This window comes from Eptesicus fuscus, chromosome 6 (assembly GCF_027574615.1).
Source record: "Eptesicus fuscus isolate TK198812 chromosome 6, DD_ASM_mEF_20220401, whole genome shotgun sequence".
NCBI classification, from domain to species: domain Eukaryota; kingdom Metazoa; phylum Chordata; class Mammalia; order Chiroptera; family Vespertilionidae; genus Eptesicus; species Eptesicus fuscus.
This window is the reverse complement of record NC_072478.1, coordinates 60,718,373-60,741,356: the sequence shown is the minus strand read 5'-3', so window position 1 is coordinate 60,741,356 and position 22,984 is coordinate 60,718,373. Positions and strand designations below refer to the sequence as shown.

General features: G+C 38.9%; 1 long non-coding RNA gene across 1 annotated transcript in view; it reads left to right on the top strand.

Annotated features, from left to right (window-relative positions):
- Positions 1–9,258, top strand: part of LOC129149328 (uncharacterized) — a 32,817-nt gene extending 23,559 nt beyond the window's left edge. Inside the window, exon 3 of the long non-coding RNA XR_008556242.1 lies at positions 9,204–9,258. This is a non-coding gene — a long non-coding RNA (uncharacterized LOC129149328). The remainder of the gene's footprint in view (positions 1–9,203) is intronic.
- The last annotated feature ends 13,726 nt before the right edge of the window (positions 9,259–22,984 follow it).

Here is a 22,984-nt window from a genome sequence, read left to right as displayed (position 1 = left end):
ATCTCTAAAGGGCATATAAAGAGTGACACCAGTGTTTGAACGTGTGTGTGTGGGGGGGGGGGGCCAGATACATTTCAACACGACCACATCCCTTTTTCCTGTCTCCTAAAGAATAATTCTACACAGTTACAGAAATTAGGTAATTCATGAGAGAAAAACATCTGGATGCTATAAGAGGATCCAGGCACTGACAAGAGAATTCTCTCTGATTATACCAAGTTAACTGCAGTTTCTAAGATTATGCCTTTCATGACTTACTAGAGGCCCAGTGCATGAAAATTTGTACACTCGGGCAGGGGGGGAGGTCCCACAGGCTGGCCTGCTCCCTCTCAAAGTCCAGGAGCCCTCAGGGGATGTTCTCCTGAGGGCTTAGGCCCGCTCCCCATGACCTGGTGAGCCGATCAGGGGATGGTGCCAGCCAGCAATCGGCCGGCCCTGCCCCCCCCCCCCCCAACCCGACCTGCAGGAGGTGACCTTGCAGGCCCATCAGGGGACAGCGGGCAGCAGACCCTGCTCCCTCCCGCCCCCATCACCCCTCCACCACTACTGGTTGCCACCTACAGGTAGTTCCACCGTTCTGTCGATTTGTATATTACGTTTTTATTATATAGGATTATTATGCCATATGCCATTTCAGAAAAGGGGCCCACTCACAATGTTTCTCTCCTTCCCTATTCCTTGTTCTTCTTAAATTTGGACCCCTCTCCTGTATCTGCATGATTTGTTTCCGTGGAGAAGTTCTGCACAGCAGACACAACATTTTCATTAGTGAAGTTAACACCATTCTAGAAGGATAGTAAATTCAAGCTGTAAATCCACCAGCTTTCAGGAGACCCATTTATTCTGTTCCATAGGAAATAAAAATCTACTAGAGGGGAAGAGTTGAATATGACCATATACATTTATGACGGAACATTTTATACTTTATTGCTGTAGGCTACTACTGGCCTTAGAGGCTAGTGTTGATTTTATTTGAATAAAAATAAGAGTATAATAAAAGGTAGAACAGACATTTCCCCACCTCTCTCAACCACTGCCCACCTACTCGCCACCCAGGGAGTCATCCTGAAACACAAAATGCCAGGCCCCTGGGGTTACTTAAAGGAACCTGGGCAGGCTTCCAGATTCTGGTGTCTGACCTTTTCCAAGTAGGCAACAATAACAGTTCCTCGTGAAATAAATCAATGGACATGTGTAGAGTACTTCAACAATGCCATGTATTTTTCTGCCCAAATCTTTTAAGAATACAGTGAAGGCTATGTTGCTCATTTCAACACATTGTTTACATTCATAACAGGGTTTCTTTTCAGAAATAGTTTTCCTGTGAACATAGCTTCCCTCTCTCTTTTAGCTATAATGTCATTTAATGCCTGACAATGAGAAAGGCTGCGTTTTAAAATTCATAGAGAGTATATTTTCTTTGGACAATGCAGTCGGAGACTGATGGTTATCTGTCGGTAGATTAAAAAGCAAAATTACATGGGCTTTTCAGTTATGTTCTTCATAAATGCTCTTTCAGAATTACCATAAATGTTTGGTCTGACATGAAACCTTCATTACAATAAACATCCATTAGAATAAACAGAGCCAAGAGCTGAGAGGGCCTGTGTTTAGCACAGACCAGGTTCTGTGTGTTTCCACGCACAGGAAGAGGTATGTGGTCCATCATCTGCCAGAGAGATTTGTGTGGAGAGGACCCTCTGTGCTACAAACAGAAAGCAAGCAACAAAGCAACTATTCAACCTTTTCTATTCACTCACTCACATCTGTTTACATGGCCTCTGCTCCATCCTGAAAGGTTTTGTCTTCCCACCTCCATTTCATTTTACACAGCTCCGAGCGGCTGGTGGCTTGGAAGATTTTTTTTTCCTTAGGAGCTGGGGATTCAAATCTGTTTTGTGAACAGAAATCTGAAAAACAGGCTTACAGAGAGCAGTTGGTCCTTTTGTCTCTCCAGTTGGAGTCCTAATGAAGGCTAACCATAAACTCCAACTCTCTCATTACTTTTTAAAGTAAATATAACACACAAGAAAAGTTTCTGAGGAGGCTTGGAGACTATTATTTCTCCAATTCTGCTCATTACTAAATGTCAGTTTGCCTTCTTTGTTTTAACGAAAATTGTATTTTTTTAAAAATATACATTCTTGGAAGTGAAATGATAAGAAATTAACATGCTACCAACAAATACAATATTATAGAAATCTTACTATCTGAATACTTTATATGAGCAGATTATATTTTGATGACATTTTATAGAGATTTTTACACCCATTAGCTCATCAGATCCTCAAAAACAAAAAAAATACCCTCAAAAGGCAAGACAGATATCATTACCACTGTTTTACAAAAGAAAAACTGAAGCTCACAGAAGTAGCATGGAATTCCCTCCACACCACAGACTGCATTCTCTATGACATACAAGCCAAATTGCCTTCTATTGCATTATATACATTCATTATCTTACAGGCCGTTTTATACGAATGAGTTATGGTCATGATAACCTCTAGTCTTCCTTATATTTCTAAAATCCTGTGGTTTGTAATCTGATCCATGATGAATGGTGTACTAAAGAGGCCTTTTCAAAATGATCATGCTCATGTAAATGTTGCAAAAATGGTAGTCTAAAGGATTTACATTTTAAATGTACTTATAAAGGTACACCACAATTTTATTTTTCCCTGCTTTTCTAAATTTTATTAGACCTCGCAGTACAAAATCACAGAGACAGAGGAGAAGCTTATAAGTAGATATTTAAATAAAATCTTTGAAAATCAGAGGTACCAGGTTCAATCCTGATGACTACTTTCCAGCCAGGTGACCTTGCCTATTTGTATTAATGTGTCTGGATGCATTAACTCGGGCTTGACAAGTAAAAAGGATAACAAACCAATGGTGCACAATTTTAGCGAGGATGAATTCAACTTACTTTCTATTTGTGGCAAGCAAATGGTAAACTGCACAGCCCTAGAGCAATATTAGTAACTTCCATCCGTTTGGTTGTTTCTAAATTGTTAAACAATTTATTTCAAACATGCAAACAAACCTTTGAAATGTTTGAAAACTAAATACTGAAATCCAGTAGTAGTACCAGGAGAAGAGTAGCTTGCAGAAGAAATTCTAATAGTATGCCACTTGCCACCTGTTGGATTTTGTGGAAGGGAGTGAATAAGGGAGGAGAAAAAAGACCTTCCCTGTCCAATAACACCAGTGCACAGAATAGAAAGACTGTATACAGTTGCTCTATTACTATATTTCTCATCCTATATTTTACTCAATAAATACTTTCTGAATAAATGAGTAACTGTGGTCCAGAAAAAAAAATTTGAAGGGTAGAGGTAGGTCAATCCTGTGTAAGTTTTGGAATATTAGTCAGGAAATTTTATCAGGAAAGGGGATTGTAAAGTTATCTCCCAAAGCGAAGCAGCAATATGATATATTCTTTAAGTCTAATTATTTTTATTATTTTTAGAACTGCCCTATAAATAACTTATAGTACATACATTGATACCCAAGAAATAACACATTCTACTCCATAAAAATCTTGCAAAATTAAACATGGTGATCAGTCTTCAGCAGCCATAAAACTCAGTTTAACAGATAACAGAAGGTGTATCCTATCCTTCTTAGAGTCAGCTTGATAATGTGAGGAAAGATATAAAACTAAACTGAACTAAAATCACATTTTTTTCATTCAGGAAAAAAAAAAACTTCTTTGAGGAAACATCAAACATGCAAAGGATAAAAGGCATAAAAATAAGTGACATTGATGGGGAATTGCATGTAGTTGCCAAACTAGAATGCAAAACCATGTCTAAAGTTTTAGGAGTTAAAAGAAGAAAACAACAACAAAGATAATTGGTATTTCCTGAGCTTAAGGACTGGCCTCAGCAGGACATATGTTTTCATTTTGGGGTCTCTAGTTTCTTATGAAAATGTTACTATTTCTGTAGGCTCTTCATTTAAGGGAATGGGAAAAACAAGGAATTAAAACCAGAGTTAGTTCAGTTGATTTTAATTTTATCTTTTAGTTTTTGCATTGTTAACCTAAAAAAAATTCTTTGAAAAAAAGCTCTACTAAGTGGGGGGAAAATAAAACATTTAGAAATCTTAATGTCGAGCATACATCTCAAATAGTATAAAAAATTATAAATTTCCTTTGATTGATTTCATTGCTAAGAAGTTTTATCCACTTTCTCTTTTACAAGGTCTGTATGGAATAGAATGTGCTATTTCCTGAATAACAATTTACCACCAGTTTACATGGTAATTCTAATAAATAATAGAAATAATTGTCAAGAATTTATGGCGTCATAGATTCATGTTAGTGTTTGTTAGTTGCATCCAAACAACGAAGCAAAGTTTTCCCCATTATAACTAAGTATAGCATTAAAAGAGAAAACTCTCATGAGCTATACTCCAAGATGAGAATGACAAAGTGAGGAAGGGACACAATTTTTTATAGTGGCTCCCATTACCCCCCAGATTCTCTTTTTTTCTAGGACTCAGTAAATAAGGTCAAATTCATTGCACATGCTGTTTATTCAAACTAGGCCACACTGGAACAAGCTTCCTTGAGTAGTAACTGGGGTAAAGCTGTTTAGTTTAATTTGTTTTTTTTTTCAATATGTGCTTATCTTTCACTGAGTAAATTTGATTTTAAATCTTTCTCTGTATTAAAGAGGAAAGAAAAAAATCTACCCAAATATTTATAATGGGTTAAATGCTAGTACAGCCTCAATGATATGAACAATGGACTTCAAGTAGTGAAAGGAAGCTGCTCTTCTAATATCTTATAATGCAATAACAAAAAAGCATTTGTCCATAAAAGGAGATATTTTGTATATTCACATGCATTAGTTTTGTTTGAAATTTTTTATAAAGTTTTCAAAAAACACAATTCTGCACTATTGCCAGTGCACTGTTAATTCTTATTTTTCTACTTGTAAATTACTCAGTAGTCATCCAGTGTTACTGGAAAATGACAAGGTATGGAACCCTTCCTATAAAAATAATGACCTCCAGTTGACTTATAAATAAACTTTGTGTGAATGTACCGTTGTGTGTGTGTGTGTGTGTGTGTGTGTGTGTGTGTCATTTAGACAACTTTAATTGGGCACAATTGGTCTCCAGTTAAAGATTTCAAGTCTTGTGCCCATGTGGTTATTTGAGTCTGGTCTACACAAACAACATTTAATGTGGCTGAATGGATTTCTATTTACCTTTGCAGCATTTGCTCCTTTGATCCTGAGATCCTCAGGCAAAGAAAAGGACGCTCTGCAATTTTGTGGTAGACTGACATTTGCTTTTTTAGGTCGGCAGCCAGGACTAAGTCCAGGTTTGTCTCCTCTAGGCTATTTCTTACTAATTAGCTTGCCTTTGTCTGACTTCTTTCCTACATATGGCACTCACTAACCTTTGAAAACCGAAACACACACATACAAATAGTTGTAAAATCAACATGCATTCAACTAACCTATCAAGTCTATGAAAGTTTTAAAATAATAGTTATTTGGATAAACCCTAAAGCATTTATAAATAGTAATTGTCTCCTAAAATATAAAAAATAAATTGGATTTAGAATGGTGAATCCACAGGCCCATTAAACTGATGCAAGGGATGAAGCCACTGATAAAGAGAAAAGGGGCCATTTCAAGAAAAGAGGAATGAGGTGGTATGCAGATTTCATAAAAGGCAGCTCTGCTCTGAAAACAAAGGGAAATACCAAGAGCCCAACAACAAAGGGTGAGCCACTATCAATAGGAGAAAAATCAAATTAATAAACATGATTAGAACAGTATTATATTAATAATCATCACCTTTCCTGTGAATCCCTACTTGAATTCCCATGAAATCTTGATATTTCTTCCTTCCTGATCCCAAAGAATGCTAAGGTCTGATATAAACTTCTATTGTGACATTTACCATATCATTTTGACTGTTGGTTTTGTTTTTTCATCTTGCCCAGAGATTAGCATTAAACATGATACATAGTGGGTCCTCAAAATATTTCTTAAAATAGGAAAATCAAGTTCATCTGTATTTGTGCTATAGTACACTACCTATATGTGGGGTTTATTTCATAAATACCATCTCTCATAGAAAGTTCATTGGAGAATAAACATTTAAGTCCAATTATGATAAAAAAAAATATGAGAAAACAATCCACAGACTGAAATATTTGCAAAACACACATCTGCTCAAGGACTATTACCCAAAATATACCAAGCATTCTTAAAACTCAACAATAAGAAAACAAACAACCTGATTAAGAAATGAGACAAAGCCTTTAACAGACACCCCAACAAAAAGGATAGGTGAAATGATTTGGGGTACTTAACATGATCTACACCATCTTACATGTAAGATGACCTTCAGTTCACCTCGGGAGGGATAGGCCCATATCACCTGAATGGAACATTACTGCATAGAAAAGTGAGTCTTTTAAGTTGTTTACAGCCTTGGCGTATGCAGCTCTTAACAAGCAGGTGGCTACAAGCCTCCTGTGTTAGCAGGTGTCACTTAGCTATATGTGACAAGTCCCATCCCTTTTTAGGTGCAAGATTTTCCCTCTTGCTGCTGCATGAGACACTGCTTCTGTCTGTAAGTTCCCTTACTAAGCACTCGATGTAATTCTGGAGTTCTCAGCTTCTCTTCTGTCTTGGAGGCCCATCCTCCTATGGAGATTGGTTCCAGCACAGCTCTGGAAAATTCCCCAACAGATGTCAAATAAGCATATAAAAAGATGCTATAGATCATATGTTATCAAATAAATGCGAATTAAAACAACAGTGAGATACTATTTTCCACTATACACCTGTTGGAATGGCCAAAATCTTGAGCACTGCAACACCAAATGCAGGTGAGGATGTGGAACCATTGGAACTCTCATTCATTGCTGGCAGGAATCTAAAATGGTTCAACCACTCTGGGAGATAGTTTGGCAATTAATTTCTTAGAAAACTAAATTTATTCTTACCATATGATCTAGAAATTGCACTCTTTGTTTTTTACTCAAAGTAGTTCAAAACTTATATCCACACAAATCCTACACACAATGTTCCTAGCGGTTGTGTTCATAGTTGCCAAAATTTAGAGGCAAGCAAGATGTTCTTCAGTAGTTGAATGGAATAAGAAACTGTGGTACAACTAGACAATTAAATTTTATTCAACATTAAAAAGAAATGAGCTATCAAGCCATGAAAAGACATGGAGTAATCTTCATTGCATAATACTAAGTGAATGGAGCCAATCTGAAAAGGCTGCATACTGTATTGCTTTAACTATATGACATACTAGAAAAAGCAAAACTATGGAGAGAGTAAAAAGATCATTGGTAGCCAAGGGTCAGGCAAGGAAAGGGATGAATACAAGGAGCACAGAAGAATTTTAGGGCAATGAAAATACTCTGTATGATACCATAATTATGTATATAAGCCCATGGAATATACAACATCAAGAGTGAACAGTAATGTAAACCATGGACTTTGAAGTGATTATTATGTGTCAATATAGGTTAATCAATTGTAATAAATGTACTACTCTGGTGGGGAATATTGATCATGGGGAGGCTGTACATGTGTGGTGGCAGAGGCTATATGGGAAATCTCTACGTTGCCCTAAATTTTGATGTGAACCTAAAATTGCTCAAAAAATGGTCTTAACAAAAATTAAAAAGTCAATTATTTGTATAAATAATTAAGAGAAATGGGGAGAAGTAAAGGGCATGACTTTAAGGCTAGACTCTCAGTTTGCTTCCCTTAAGCCAGAGCAGTAGGATACTGATAGCTATCACTATCAAGAAGCTTATTATTTGGGCCACATTAAAAATAAGGTTACAATTTTACAACAGAAATTAAGAGATTGGGCCAGGACAGAGGCAGTGTTGCCCAAAATATTTGAGTTGATTCTTTCTACTGATGGTTCAGAGTTGGGGCAGTTTAATGAATAGAGGCCATGTAACTGAGACTTAACTGAGCTAGCTGTACAACTAAATGTCCTTGGGATGGAGACCTGGTAGAAAGGTTTTGCTAACACATGACCAAAAGGACTAGTATATCTAGACCTCTGCTACTCAGTATGGCTTTCAGGTTAATTTAATGGGATTGAAAAATTTTAGTCAACAGAATAAATGAGTCCTACTCATATGTGTACTACCAATAAGAATTTTTATGGCTGTTTTCTAAGATAAAAGTATGAGCTAAATGCAAGTAATTACATGTCTACAATTAAGGAAAAATATATGTGTACTGTAGTTGAACTGACATGGTGGTTTTGATAATTGGTTATGTAGGTGCACAATAGAAATTTTGGCTTGGCAAGTGCTCATAAAACAACAAAGCTTCCTTTTATATTGTGTTCTTGCTGTCACGAGTATTGATGTTGCTGCCCTGGGATGAACCATGGAGTAGGTTGCAAAAGTCTTAATGAAAAGCTCTTAAACTAAACTAGTTGGTATCTCGATCAGCAACATTTGTCTTTCAAATGCCAAACGTAAGAGTAATATGTTCCATATGAAATAAATATAGAAAATTGTGAAACACAAATATATTCAGAAAAAAATTTAGGTCACTCCATAATCTTTGTCCTTCCATTTTGGCTCCTTGCCCTACTATGTTTCACATCCCGCAGGGTCCAAGGATAGCAGCCATCAGCCTAGAAGCCCTTTCTTTTCTTTAGTCAAGATAAGGAAGTACACTTTTATTAGAGTTGCTAGAAAGTTTAAATTCAGAAGACCTAAACTCTCATTTTTAAAAAAATGCAGCTTGACCATTAGCTTGCCAGAAAAAATTATTATAACTACTGACCACCTGGGTCTAGTGAACACTTTTTATTTAATTTAGTTAATTTTTAAAATAATTAAAGTCATTTTCAATTAATCTATAGAATGTTTAAATTAATATTTTAACTTCTATTAAAATGTAATCATAATTTAGGCATAGCAAACTATCAAGTACTAACAATAGTATCAAAACACTATTGTTTCTATCTAGTAAATTTTGGCATGAAACATCATCACATAGAACATAATATAGTCATACATCCTTTTCGCAAAATGGGATGGTCTAGATTTTTATTTGGTATTTCATCTTTATCAAACAATTTTATTCTTTAGGTGTCTAAATATACTTCAAACTCACATATTTAAGGAGGGATAATCTAATTGTGTATTAAGTTGATTTAGTTGTTTGTTTTTTTCCCCCCAGATGGTATGTCCTGAAAAAGAATTCAAGATTTATGCTTTGAGGAACTAGAACTTTCATTGGCTGGTAAGTAGAAATGCACCCTTTTGAAGGATGGGGTGAGGCCAACTGGAGAGTGATATTGTCTCCAGTCAGAGAACTGCATGAGAGCCGTTGGTGCCCAAGTCCCAGAGAGAATGGTGTTTGGGAAATGAATATTATACAAAGAGGAATGTAATATCACCAGTACAGACACAGGAGAACATTAACTTTTTAATGTTTGCTTTTGTTTCTTTTCTATCTTCAAGAGGAAGAAACAGAAGGAGGAAAAGGAGGAAAGGGAGGAGGGGGGAAGAGAAGGAGGAAGAAGAAGGAAAAGAGCAAGAAAGGAAGAAGAAAAGGGAAGGGAGAAAGGAAGGAAAAAAGAAATCTTTAAAAATATTTAAAACAAGTTTGAAGAACTTGAAAGAGAAAATATAGACGTTATTTTGCACTGTCAGTCAGATATGCAAACTGATATGGTTGCCAGCATCTTTTAGAATACATGGAGGGATCACTTGAAGGACTGGGGATAAAACCAACAGTGGGGCTGTGTATTTGGGTTTCCTTCACATAATATATTCATCTTGAACAGCAGGGGGTAAATTTCCTAAATAGGTCACTAGGGATCACCATAAATCCCATTAGCTGGTAATAGGATTTGTGTGCATAAGTTCTCCTGCTCTGAAAATTTTGATTTCGGTGTTTAATTTTCCATGAGCTGAATATCCATTAGTGTAAATTAGAAGGACCTTCTCTGGGAAACTTCACATAGCTGTGTTTTTTTTTTTTCTTCCTTTTGTTTATTCTTTTCTGAAAAGACAACTTTTCCCAAAAATTAATCTTTGAAAATTCTTTAGTGTCTGAAAGCGTCTGAGGAGGGATTATGCAGCAGAGAAAATTCCAAAACACAATTATTCATATTTTTTAGCTTATTAGGAAAGGCTGTGAGGAAAAAAAAAAATAACCCAATTTTTTACTATACTTTTACACTACTAGAACAAGCAACATTACATCCATATATTTCTAAAATATTATAATATTTATTGATTTTTATACAATTAACATAATTTTTGTTTGCCCACAGTGGGTATCCAAGATAACCTCACCAATTTGGATTTTTGTGGGGAAAAAAGTCCATCTTTGGGTTCTAAGGCTAATTGAGGATCATGGATTTTTCAAGGGATGATGGTCAAGAAATGCAGCATAAACTTCTCAGCCATTTCTTATGAACTTAGGTGAGAAATAAGGAGATAACGTCATAACTAGCAAAAACAAACTTGACAGGCTTTTCTGAGAGTTGTTTTGAATTTTCTGGTATATTTAAAGCCAAAATCAAAGTAAAAACACCAGGTGTTTTTTTGTTTGTTTGTTTGTTTTGTTTTTGAGTATGGACATGTAGAATAGGGGCAAAAAAGTATGTGTTCCTGGGCTCCTATGGCTGAGTTTCACATAGATCCATCTGACATAATAATAAGTGCCTCAGTGCCCTGGTCAAGCAGCTCTGTTAGTTAGAGCATCATCCTGATATGCTAAGGTTGCTTGTTCAATCCCCATCAGGGCACATATAAAAATCAACCAATGAAGGCATGTAAGTGAAACAACAAGTTGATGTTTCTTTTTCTCTCTCCCTTCCTCTCTCTCAAATCAATCAATAAATGTTTAAAAATAATAAGCATCTTATTGATAAATTGGACTGCTTAGTAGTAGTAATGATCATGAATATAACATCACTGTTTGAACAAAAATAAAGGGGATATAATAAGGATTCCATGAGTTTTCCATTTTTTAGCTTAAAGGTGGCTTTGTATTTTTCCCCATTAGTGTTTTTTAAATGAACATCTTTGTTTAGGAAAAAAAAAAAAAAAAAAGGAGGCTGCCTATAACTTGCCAAAGGCCTCAAATGTGTTTTTTTCATTTAGCCCTCAACTTAGAAAATAGTTATTATCTGCATTTTAGCAAAGGAAGATGACAAAGATGCTTGGAAAACTTACTTGGTTCCCAGTGAACACACTTGGTGCCTCGCTTCAGTACCCCAGTTCTGCCTAGTTCCAAGGATACCTCCGTGCTCATCTGAGAGTGCAATTTAGTCAATCTCAGCCAATCCTGATTGGTATCATCCCAAGAGGCGTGATTGCTAAAGCAATGGCAGGTTTTAAGTCCTTTGTTTTGTTTGAGTGGCTATATATTTGGATAATCTTAAACACTGGATATAAGCCTCACAGTAGTTCAGGTGTAAAGGGATTGTGCAAGCAGAGTTGAATACTCCCATCCGTGAGTTTTCCATTCTTTAGCTTAAAGATGACTTTGTATTTCCCCCTACTATTGTTTTTAAATGAATTCCTTTTAACCACAGCTGAAAAGGGGGGTTCTGCAGATTGATTGGGGGAGTGACTATGTTGATGTAGGGTGGGGAGCACAGAGAGACAAATACAGAGCCCAAGGGATATGGAGGCCTGAAAGGTTTGCCGCTGACCTCACTCTCCTTGGTGCCAGAAGAAGTGATTAATTTAGGAGGGTCAGGGTGTCAGTTAACTATTGCTACAACAACCCTGCATAACATCTGACCACACGTTCTCAGCACACACCACATAAGAATTGATTTAGCTCATGCATCTGTGGGGCATCTTGGGGATGGTTAGCCTAGATTGGGCTCATCTGGGGCGGCTCTTCTCCACATGTCTGTCATCTCCCTTTGATGAGCTGGATATACAAGGCATTCTTTTTCTCCTGGCAAAGGCAGAGAATTAGGAAAGCAACTTGAAACTTGCAAGGTCTCTCGATGCATGGTTACAGGCCTAGCAACCATCATTTCTGCCATATTCTATTTGCCAAAACAAGTCACCTGGCCAAGCCCAAAGTCAGAGAAAACAGAATATACTCTATCCCTCTAGAAAGAGGAATACAAAGTCATGTAGCCAAAGGCAGACAAGCATTAGAGTTATGAATGCAGTTTATTATACAGCCTGAATAATATCTGGAGGGAAAAGACTGAGACATAGTCTCACTCCAGGCCAGGAATTTGAAATATATATTGGTTGGGTCTTACAACCCCTGTAAAAAAAAAAAGCCTCAATTTCCAGAAGTTTGAGAAATCTTCAGGCAATTGCAGTAGGCTTTTTAAGACTCTTACTGAGGCAGTGGCTGTATACTAATTAAAAGATTTAGAAGTATGTGCTATCTTGGGCAAATGGAGTTTTCAAAGCTCACACCTCAAACACTGCCTTCTCCTTTTTTTTTCTTTTAAATGAGAAAAGAAGTTGAAAATGACTGAACTACAGAATAATTAATATCCTATTAATTTAAACCTCTCTCATGTCCCCAGGCATTTCATTTGGAAAATAGCTATAATAACTTACAACTAAAACTTCACATTCAGATGTGCTTGAATTTTTATGAAATGGTCTCATCTATTATGTCAATTGATTGCAAATAATCCCATTCTATGCAAAAGCCTGAGATTAATCACACCACATTACACATAAAGACGCCTAATTAAGGTCACTTTGTTCGTTCCAGAATTGTTCAGAACCTTACTCATTTGCTTCTTCTCATATGCCTACCTAACTCCACAACTTTTTTTCATATCTCTCTGTGATCTTAATAACAATTCTGTATAATTTGTTCTCAATTTCCAAATGTTACTGCCTGGGGCCCAAATCTGGCCATCTTTCCACTTGCACATCACACACCACACTTTACTGCACTTCCCAGGTGTTGTGGTTTTGACAAACGAAAGGCAAGACCCTCCATCAGCAAAAAGATTGACTAGCTTTATTGCAACACTCACTTCATTATGGTGGTCTGAACTGGAACCTGCAATGCCCTGGAGGTATGCCTTATTTGGGAGGGAGGGAGGGAGCAAAAAAAAAGAGCTAGAGCTAGAACAGAAGTGAGGATGCTGAATGTAAACAACTGTGTTTTCATCTGGGCAAGGCTTTGCGCCCTCTGGACATCTCTGCTAATTAGCCTTCCCAAAGGATTTACCCAGGCCCTGTTTGCAGAAAGGAGATGGTTCAAGGTTCTTTCTGGAATACGCGCGTGCGCGCGCGTGTGTGTGTGTGTGTGTGTGTGTGTGTGTGTGTGTGTGTGTTGGAGGTGGAAAGGTGACTTTTTAAAAATAGGATATAGAATGAAGGTGGGTGTTCCTGTTTGATTTTTTTTTCTGCACTTTATATGTCAAACCTGTGTATCTGCTGCATGACCCACCTCTACACCCTAGTCCTAGGCAGTGTCTACCTCTCAGAATGGGCCAGAAAGAGGCTGTCTGAGTATCTCTTTAGAGAGAAATATTCATACCGCCAGGAATATTTCATATCTCCAGGAAATAGTCATATCACCTTTTTAAAAATTCCAGTGATCATAAAATTTCTATGTGGAGCTCATTTGCTTAGATTCAGGGCATATGAATGTAAGCTCTTAGAAATCCCTGCTGCTCCTGTTAGAGTGGTGTCTCAGATACCTACATTGTTCTGTGTTGGAGGCCACCATGGGTCTAACCTGCCAGAGTTGGTGATTGTTCCAGTTGCATGCATGTGTGGTGTCAGAGCTGCTCAGAAGAGGTGTGATGTCTTACACTTGTCAGAGAACAAAGAGAATAGTGTCTTATGTGACATAGCCTTTGCAGGTGTTTTCCTGTGTTTAAAGAATTCTACGTCATGCCTGATGGGTAGAATTTGAGCTCCCTTGGGAAGTAGTTCCCAGGAAGAATGGCTTCCTTATCTCCCCAAACTGTTAGTTGTACGAAGGGCCCTTAAGTATAGGTTCACGTGCGTCGGGGGCAAATGCTGAAATATGTCTCTCTGCTTAATAAGTCTTTAAATAGTGTGCCTCATGAACAACAATTTTAAAAAGTATTGGTTACTATGAGATTTTAAGAGGATTCATGGAAATATCAGCAGATGTTATCAAAATAGATTTTCTAGAATTAATATATATTTATTAATATGGTATTCTACATTTTCTTTGCAAGTGTGCTTGTGATACCGTCTTAAAAAATTTACTTTACCATAATATATATGTATATAATTTATTAAAGGTGTGGATGTTATGTTAATTTTCTAGCTGTGTAAAGAAAGCAAATTACTTTTATAAAGTCTTGTAATAACAATAGCGACAACTATTGAACCAGCAGTTATGTGATAGGCACACTACGAACTCAATTGCTTTATTTCTTTAACTCCCCAAAACATGCTAAAATGTAGTTACTATTTTTTACACATTACAGATGGGTAAACTCCTATTTAAAAAGTTTGAGTCACTTTTTGAAAGTTATACAGGTAGAAAGAGGAAGAGCCAGTTTTCAAAACATGGGTCATTTTTAAAAACCACTGTGGTTTATAAATAGCCATGGCACTTGAGAGCAATATGCGTGTGGCTTGTACATTTTTAAAATGTTATTTTTTTTTCTATCCTAGCATAACAAAAAGAGAAGTGGGTTGATACCGAGAGCGTTGTTTTCACAGAGCACAAAACAAACAAAACAATATCTTCAGTGAAAATGAATGGAGAAAACGTTTTCTTTTATTCCAACTCTTTGAACACTCTCCTGTGTGTTCTAGACTTCGGTTAGTACAGAAAAGCAGCATCAACTGTTGGACAAAAAGAAACCATGTAGAGAGGATAATGTCATCTCATCAATGTCATGGAAATCCATTACTCATAAAGCAGCGTGGCCCAGGAAGAATGGCCACTCCACAAGCAAGCTGTCTGATTGGCTGGGGGATTATGCTAGCTTCTAATGTGATTAAGGACTCTACCTAAAAACAAAACAAAAAGCACTGCACCAGAGCCAAGGCTGGGCTGTCAGCTTGTGGAGATGGAGCCAACACTGGGGCTATTCATTCAACAGCGCACATGACAAAATTCAGCTCCAACCACAGGGGGCACATTTTTAAATGAGGTCACGTAGAGCCTACTATTTCATAATGGGATTTGTGGGCATCAAGTCTTGTGCATGAAAATCTACATTTGGGTGACCAATTTTCCATGTGACAGAGCAATTTATTGAATTAAAAACTGAGCAAAATAGTGCAAATGTTTTGGCAACTTCCATTGTTTCTCTTTTCTTATATTTCTGCTCTTTCAAAAATGAAACATGCATTGATTGCTAAACTAAGTCAAATGGTAAATGTACATTGTAAAGTATAAAATAATGGTATGCTACAAAGTGATAGAAACATTAAAGTCATCTATGTTTGATGGAATTTAATAATGTAAATGAAAGGAGCCAGCACAGCCTCTGGAACATAGGAAAGACTCCTCAAATATGTCTTGAATCTTAGGGGAAAAACTCCTCTACAAAATCTGGTTTTAATTATTAAACTGCTGCTATCATACAGATGCTCTCTGGGTAGAATTGTATAATTTTGCTTTCCTTTGTGAAGCTGGAACTGGGTTATAAAATATGTATGTTTTGTTTATTTATTTTGTGTTGGAATTAGTGGCTAATGAGTTCTTAATTTCATAACCACGGGCTTCTTCATTTCCTTTCCTGCTCTTTCGGAATGTGGAGAAAGATTTTAATTCGGAGGCATGAATTCTGAGATGCCATTTTGCTCACATTAAGTTGACTTTTTGCCAGGTGTTATGTTAGACACAGTCACTGCTGGGATTCTATGGGTGTTACTGAAAATTACTTGGACAGAAAAACAATATGTTGGCTCAGTAAGGATGCGAAAGTTGTGATGCAGGGGCGTGAAGGGAGTACTTTGCAACATGTGGCAGTGGCTGCAATTCTTTCTGCATCATTTCCAACCAAAACATTTCTACCCAGAGCTTTGTCACTTTATAGTAACAATATTTAGGCCAAAGCTTCTTAAATCAATCATATTAGACATTAAAAAAAAAGTAGCAGCTACCTAATCCATTAATTTTTAACACTGTTTAAAGAGTAGGAAGTCTCCCTTAAAATAAAAGTGAAAATCAGGGAAGAAATTGTCAAGGAACATAAAATCTTGATAAGAAAATTTTAAGAGAAACAAAATATATAACAGCTTCTATTTTCATTACTAGCCAATAACAAAAATAGAGACTTCCCTTCTGTTTTTGCTACCATTTTCTTTTTCCCTTTTTCCCCTACCACTTAGTATATGTCCTGCTTCTCTCAACAAGGCACATAAAGGGACCATCTGTTCTTTAGCTGTTCCTCCACAAAAATGACTTTCAAATCCTTTCCTTTAGTCACTCTCTCTCACCCTCAGTTCTGGTTCCTTAATCCAACCAGTCAAATAGAAATTGCCATTTGGACTATTTGCCTACAAGTCATTTTATTTTTTAATAAATTTTATAAATATATAAAAAGACATTTAATACATTTTTATTAATTTATAATTTTTAAAGTTATAAAAAAGTAGGGTGAGCAACCATTCTTCTTAGCCTGAAATTGCCCAATTTTACTGCTGGAAGTCCTGTGGCTTGAGAAACACATAATCTCAGGTAAACAGGTCAATTGGTCACCCTAAGAAGATAACAATAGTTCTACGCATCCTGGCAGCCATGGCAAAGATGGAGATGCATTCTATTTATTATTACGAGGAGCAAAACATATCAGTTCTCCTGTGAAAGGTGGTACCTGTGTGTGTTATTTGTTTGTTTTTGCTAACTACTACATTTAAAGAAAAGGTAGTTTAGCATTATTTAGAAGGTATTGATGTCACTTTCTCAAAAAATAAAATAAAATACAGAAATAGAACCTAAAAGGCTAGAACTCACATTGATTTCTAGAAAAGGAAAGATCTAAGCCTGTACTACATTAAGTTGAAATAATTCTGAAGCAACTTTCTGGACAGTAATATATATATTGGATAGAGACAATAGACAAACAAAAATAACAAAATTGGTGGTGATCAATTCCTTGGAGAAAGGGAGATTAGATGAATTAGGGAAGTATTATAATTTTAAATAATAAAGTGACATTGGATAAAGGCCTAAAAGAGATGAGAGCACACCATGGAGATAAAAGGGGAAGAAGATCTGGTAACCAGTGCTTCTATCTCATTTTTTATCTGCTTTTCTTTGTATTGCTATGCTCTAAATACCCATTGCTTGGTGTAACGTAAATAAAACCATCACAAGGCCTCATTTGGAAATCAGTACAATTAAAACAATAAATTAGGCACAAGATTGGAATTGTACATCTTTCTTATGCTGAAATTGGGTAACAGTTTTAATGCTAATAAACAAATCTACACTAATAAAAGAGAAAAATGCTAATTGACTGTACCTTTGCTACGCCCACAGCCAATCAGAGCGAGTATGCAAATTAACCCAACAAAGATGGCGGTTAATTTGCATACGCTGAGGGAGGGAGGAGTGAAGACTGAAGACAGCATAGAAGGAAAAGGGAGGGAAAGCGCGGGCAGGAGGGAAAGCGTGGGCAAGGGCGGGTGGCGGGCAACAGCGGCGGTGGCAGGCGGTGGGTGGCGGGCAGCAGCGGTGGCGGCGGTGGGCGGTGGAAAAGTGCGGGGAGGCAGTGGAAGGGAAAGCACAGGGCAGCGGTGGCAGGAGGGAAAGCGCAGTGGGGGGGGGCGGCAGCTGTGGGAGGGAAACCATGGGGTGGGGGACAGAGACGGCAGGAGGGAAGGGAAAGCACCAGGCAGCAGTGGGAGGGAAAGTGCGGGGCAGTGGTGGCGGTGGGAGGGAAAGCACAGGACGGGTGGCAGCTTCGGGAGGGAGAGCGCGGAGGGTGGGGGTGGCAGTGGCGGGAGGAAAAGCGTGAGGTGGGGGGTGGGGAGCAGAGGCGGCAGGGAAAGCGCGGGGGGCCAGGAGGGGTGGCGGAGGCAGGAGGGAAGCCCGCCGGAAGCCCGGTTCTTGCAGGAATCTTCCTGCAATGGGCCTCTAGTCCTATATAATAAAAGCCTAGGTGGTGTCATGCAATGTCATAAGAAGGCTGCCGTGACATCGTCACAAGATGGCCTCCCTCACATCATCACAAGATGGCCACCACAAGATGGTCACCACAAGATGGCCGGCAGGGGTGGGCAGTTGTGGGCAATCAGGCCAGCAGGGGAGGGCAGTTGGGAGCAACCAGGCCTGCAGGGGAGGGCACTTGTGTGTGACCAGGCCGGCGGGGGAGGGTAGTTGGGGGCGACCAAGCCTGCAGGGGAGGGCAGTTTGGGGGGACCAGGCCTACAGGGGAGGGCAGTTAGGGGCAACCAGACCAGCAGGGGAGAGCAGTTGGGGACCATCAGGCTGACAGGGGCGGGCAGTTGGGGGCCATCAGGTCAGCAGGGGAGGGCAGTTGGGGGTGAGATCAGGCCAGCAGGGGAAGGCAGTTGGGGGGAGATCAGGCCTGCAGGGGAGGGCAGTTGGGGGCCATCGGACTGGCAGGGGAGCAGTTAGGCATCAATCAGGCCGGCAGGGGAGCAGTTAGGGGGTGATCAGGCTGGCAGGCAGAAGCAGTTAGTGGCAATTAGGCAGGCAGGCAGGCAGGCGAGTGGTTAGGAGCCAGCAGTCCTGGATTGTGAGAGGGATTTTGGACAGTTGGACATCCCCCAAGGGGTCCCAGATTGGAGAGGGCGCAGGCCAGGCTGAGGGACACCACCCCGCCCCAATAGACTAGAGGCCCGGTGCACAAATTTCATGCACCGGGCCTCTAGTCTATTCATAATAATCTCATGACCAAAATAGGTTGGTATCTGGACAAATATGACTGAATTAGGAGGTCAAGAAGCCTAGGCTCAGATTCTGGCTACACCTCTAACTAGCTATGACAGTGGACTATCCATATTCTGGTTTTGCTTTTTTTTAAAAAAAAAATTAAATGTTAGGAAATGTCAAGATTCATTCTGTAGCAACTTCTATTTCTGGGATGATGTACTGTAAGATTCTGGAATTAAATCATACCAATTCAATCATCACTTGCTGTGGAGAAAAGTAATACTTCTCATGACCCCCTCACTTTCTGCCTCAGAAATTTACTCTTCTAATATTCCAATGGAACCAGTGCAAGAACAAGCTAGAAAAGCTGTGCCCAACAAGATGAGGCAGAATATTCCCAGTAGGATAAGATTTCTTTTTTCACATTATGGTAGGCAGAATTCTAAGATGATCCCCAGTGATCAATGAGTGTGAGCAGGACCTATCAATATAATGGGATATCACTCCCTAGATAATGTTACATGATATGGAAAGATTAAAAGATGTAATAAATGACTCTAATCAGCAAGCTTCCAATTAATAAAAATAATGGATTGTCCTGGGTGGGTCTGACCTAATCAGGTAAATCTTTTGAAAGCAGAATTAGCTTTTTCCTGAGTTCAGAGAAGTCTTAAAAGCAAGCCCCATTTGTTTTACATCTATAAGAATATGAATTATATCAGCAAGCTGATGAGCTTGAAAGTGGATTCTTCCCTAGTCAAGGCTCCAGATGAAATCCCAATCCTGGCTGATACCTGGATTGCAGTCTTGTGAGAGACCCTGAGTAGAGGATCCAGTTAGGCTGAACCCAGACTCCTGACTCATGAAAATTCTAAGATAATAAGTGGGTTATTTTAAGCCGTTAAGTTTGTGGTAGTTTGCTATGCAGTGATAGGAAAGTAATACATCAGTAGAAATGGAATTGCTACTGATGTTACAATCCCATTAAAAAATTTAACATACTATGAAGACCAAAATATCACTCTCGCAACATAGATGAGATACTGTTAATAGTTGAGTGAGTTTTCTTCTAGTATATTTTTAAGCATCTTTGGTTTTTCAAATTCCAAACACAAACATGCCAACCATACTGCCACCTTATGGCATTTGTTGTAGCTGCAGAGGGCAGTGGGCACAAGGGCTTTGGCAGATGGGACATATTGTTGTGGCAGTTGGACTGCACCTCCCTGTCAATACCCAGCCTTTGAGGCTAGTTGTCAGTTATGTTCTTTGCTCCCGTTTTTGACAGTTTCTTAACTTAAGGTAGAAGAAACAAATTTCTGACTCTAAGAACCAAAACTGAGGCAGCAAAACTGAAACCTAGTGACATCCATCTGGGCCCCAATTTTCACCCTCCACCTTTCCGTGAGTTTTTCTAAACTTCCAAATCCTTGTTTTCAATCTCTGTTTAAATTACCTAATGTAGTTTCTATTTTCCTTAATGATCCTGTATGATATATAGCAATACATACTTACTGATACATAACAATAATCTAATTAACATTACATTAATTAATCAATTTGATAATCACTGTTATTTTATTATAATTGATAGTCACAAGAGCATGCAATGAAAACCGTTTAACATTTGAAGTTTTTCATCAATATTAATACTTTCCCTGGCTTCACATTCGACTTGTGGAGTCTCAAATGCGATTGTGTCTTATTTATACCTATCTTATCTGAAAGAAGTCTTTGGCAAGGAATAAGGGAGTTTAGCAGATTCTGGGATTTGTTTAAATGAAGTTAGAGTAGCTCAATCTAGAAGTTTTGTCACAACTTCTCACTTCCCACATCACCCTTCACTTCTGACAGAATCATCATCAGGTTGACCATCCATGGCTAAAACTTTGGGTCTTAGCTATCCCCTTGGCCAAAAATCTAGTTTAGTGCTGATTACATGTTATGCACACTTTGGTTATTCTATTTTAATAGTTATTTTTTTCTTAATGAGAGTTACAGTTTTACAAGTGAACCATAACTAAACATGACATATAGGACATTCACAAGTGAGTAAAAGTTCTTTTACAGTGGGATGAAGAGAGAGAGAAACATACCTCTTCTGTGACCCCTAAAATCCCAACCCGCAGGTGCCTAACTTTAGGACTGTCCATGTCTGTGGCACAGCTTTTATGTAACTACTGCTATGAGGACAATAATCCAAAACTTCCCCCTCAAAACACGAACAAATTTTCAACATACATTTCGGGTTGGACTTTAATTTCTCTACTCTTGCAGTCTGAGAGATGTGGGTATGTGTGTGAACAATCTTGGAATGGCGGTGGCCCCAAAACGGCCCAGTGAGAGCACAGGGCCGTGGGGTTGGCTATGAGCCAGTGGCCCTGATGCCGGGGCCGGTGGTCCATGGCCTGGAGCGGGAAAGGGTGGCCCGTTGGCGGCGGTTGCTGAGCCGGCTTCCCGTGCGGCCAGTTCCATGTTCTATGACACGGGCTCTGGCTCAGGCATTCTAAAAGGCGACAATCGTCACCAAGGCCCGGCGAAGCAGTCAAGTGGTCAAGCTGAGGCCGGCGGTGCTCAACCGCTTGATTCCTCGGGGCGTCGTGAAGCCGGATCCCCGCATCCATCCACTCTGATGCTCTATGAGGTGTGCCTGGGGGTGGCTGACATGAGCACCCAGGCTCAAGGTGTGGTTCCATTACGGGATCCAGGCTGACGCCGCAACCCTGAATAAACTCCCTTGGCCCAGAACCTCTGCCCCCTCCCGGAGTTGAGATGCATAGGAGGGGCATAGGGGCGGTGATGGGTGTCTGTGCCTGTAGGGAGTCGCCCCAACCCACCTACTCCATCGAATCCCCCTCGCCTTTGACCAGCCCCTCTACCCATTGGGAGGAGACCATCTGCCATCCTAGGGTGAGGGACAGCACCCTAGGCTGGTGCCCAGAGCTCTGAAGAGCCCACCCCCTCTACAGTATACCCATCCTTCCGGGTGAGTCAGGGGAAAGGACTGGGAGCCCCTGGGTAGGGACAGAAAGGAGAAAATACTTAAAATGTGAAAGTTTGCAAATAGTCTATGATAATGTGGGGGCAGAATATGATTTCTACATAGAGATGACTTTTTTTTTAAATGTTCTTACTGTGCACGTTCTCTGCCTCAAAAGTGTGGGAAATGGTGTAAGGAGGGTGGCCCCCCGATCTAAGAAGGTCATTGTGTTATTAGTTCAATTATTTGTAGACCCTGAGGGGGGGAAAAAAAAGATAATCTTTAAGTTACCAAGGACTTTACTAGCCTGTGTTGAGATAGCCTATTTCACGCCAACAGACACATGAAATGAAGGGTGTACAGGGAAAGACCATCTCATGGTACTGAAGATGAAATTTGCTGACAAGGGTGAAGCATAACCACTTAGCTATGTCTTTTGAGCTTCATTTAGCCCCACAAAGGGCTATTCTTCACCCCTATAGTTCAATCCACACCAGTATAAAGTGGATCTTTGATATCTAAAGCTGGCTTAAATACTTACAGCACAGAAACATGGACTTTGTATCACTGTACGTGTATACTGAAATTGTCTAACAGTATATGTCCTGAAAAAAAGATCCACAAACTTAATAGAGATATCTTACTCATCATGTCTAAAGTATAATTTAGAAGAAAATCATAACTTTTGGACAGAAAATGTTAAGTGAAGATTTGTGAAGGTTTGCCCTAACAGATTAAGAGAAATTTTGTTTATGTGGCTTTACATTACATTTAATTAAATATAACCTTTGTTGAAAAGGACAGTTAAAAACATACTATCGAATTTTACTAATTAATTAGAATGCTTTTTAAGGATGATTATTAAGGATTATTAAAGATGTACCACATTTTAATATCATTTAGCCAACATTTTTTTTTCTTTATTGATTAAGGTATTACATATGTGCCCTTATCCCCCTATCCGTCCCCATCCCCCCACTCATGCCCTTACCCCCCTGTGCCCATTGGTTAGGCTTATATGCATGCATACAAGTCCTTTGTTTTTGAAAAATCAATGGAATGGAAGAAAGCATTGTGATGAATTCTTCATATTTTACTGTCTTACATAGAGAAGTCCTAGACCTCACTTAAGGCATAGAAACATGGGTCTTGTTTTTGTTTTTGTTTTTTATGTATATATAAGTTA